Source organism: Papio anubis, chromosome 2 (assembly GCF_008728515.1).
Source record: "Papio anubis isolate 15944 chromosome 2, Panubis1.0, whole genome shotgun sequence".
Taxonomy (NCBI): Eukaryota; Metazoa; Chordata; class Mammalia; order Primates; family Cercopithecidae; genus Papio; species Papio anubis.
The window spans coordinates 118152397-118154281 of NC_044977.1; the positions used below are offsets into that span (position 1 = coordinate 118152397).

The following is a 1885-nucleotide window of genomic DNA, read 5'->3' on the forward strand; positions in this document are numbered from 1 at the left end:
TCTACCCACCTTGGCCTCCCAAAATGCTGAGATTACAGGTGTTAGCCACCACACCTGGCCGGTTTCAGGCCTTTATATATAGTACCAACAATGAACATTCTTATACATGGATCCTAGTATTCATATTTCTAAATGTATCTGGCATGAATATCAAAGATTAGAATTGTTGGGTTTCAAAGTATGCATATCTTAAACTTTATTGATTAATGTCCAAGTGTTTTATACATAACTTAGTTATACAATTTACACTCCTACCAACAGCGTCTTCTTGTCTTGTAAAAGAAGAAATTTCTCTTTGCTTTCCATGTGCTAAGCCACGATGGTGCATGTGCAATGGAATCTGATTTGCAATCCTGCATTATGGATTAGATTGAACATTTTTAAATAAGTTTTTTAGCCTTTTGGATTTCCTCACTTTTGTTGCTGTTCTTCTTGTTGTTGTTGTTGACAGAGTTGCACTCTGTGACCCAGGGGCACTATCTTGGCTCACTGTGAACTTCACCTTATGGGTTCAAGCAGTTCTCCTGCCTCAGCCTCTTGAGTAGCTGGGACTACAGGCACATGCCACCACCTCTGGCTAATTTTTGTATTTTTGGTAGAGATGGGGTTTCACCATGTTGGCCAGGCTGGTCTTGAACTCCTGGCCTCAAGTGATCCACCTGCCTCAGCCTCCCAAAGTGCTGGGATTACAAGTGTCAGCTGCCCAAATCCTTGGACAGGCAGAGTGAGGATTCCTTCACTTACAAAGTACTTGTTTTTCTACAGGAATGTCTGATTTTTTTTTTTTTTTTTTTTTTTTTAGATTTTTATATAGTCTGGATATGAGTCCTTTTGTCAGTTACATGTATTGTGAACATCTACTCTGTGACTTTGTCTTTTAATGATGTCTTTTCATGACTGGAAAGTCACATACATCTTAATTTTAATGTAGACATCAATCATTCCTTCTATAATTAACTTTTGGAAAAATGTGTAAGTAATCTTTTCTAACCCCAGACAGATTAAGGTACTCTCGTATGTTATCTAGTAAAATCTTCATAGTTTTACCTTTCATATTTAGGTCTATAATTCTCTTTTAATTCAAATGTGCATAAAATGTGAAGAACAGATTTTCTTTCTTTTTTAAAATAAAGATACCAATTTTTGGCTGAGTGCTGAGACCAAGGACTAAAGCTGGGAGACTGAAAAAATGCAGACCACTGGGGCACTGTTCATTTCTCCAGCTCAGATCCACTGTTGCACCAGGGGTCTAATCAGGCCTGTGTCTGCCTCCTTCTTGAATAGTCCAGAGAATTCATCTAAACAGCCTTCCTACAGCAGCTCCCAACTCCAGGTGGCCAGACAGGAGTTCCAGACCAGTATTGTCTCCTGGGACATTGACACAGCAACCAAGTTTATCGGTGCTGAGGCAGCCACAGTTGGTGTGGCTGGTTCAGTGGCTGGCATTGGAATTGTGTTTGGCAGCTTGATCATTGGCTATGCCAGGAACCCGTCTCTCAGGCAGTAGCTCTTCTCCTATGCCATTCTGGGTTTTACCCTGTCTGAGGCCATGGGGGGGCTCTTCTGTTTGATGGTCACCTTCCTCATCCTCTTCACCATGTGAAGCTCCATGGGGGCCACCTGTCCATCCCTGCTGCTACGATTCCATGCCATTCCTGATGCTGGGGTCTGCTAAACTTTTACCATTAAACACAAAGTTTCTTAAAAAAAAAAAAAAAAAAAAGACACCAGTTTTTCTCAGCACCAGTTATTGCATAGGCTATTTTTCACCCACTATTTTACAATGATAATGATGTCGGTTTGGGGGTTTCAAGTATGATCTACTAATTCATTTGTGTTCACTACACCAAGACTTCCACCACTGCACTGTTTTGATTACTACCGC

At 40.8% G+C, this 1885-nt stretch overlaps 1 pseudogene; it reads left to right on the plus strand.

Moving 5' to 3' along the window:
- Positions 1-1093: 1093 nt before the first annotated feature.
- LOC116273801 lies at positions 1094-1603 on the plus strand (annotated as a pseudogene).
- Positions 1604-1885: the final 282 nt, after the last annotated feature.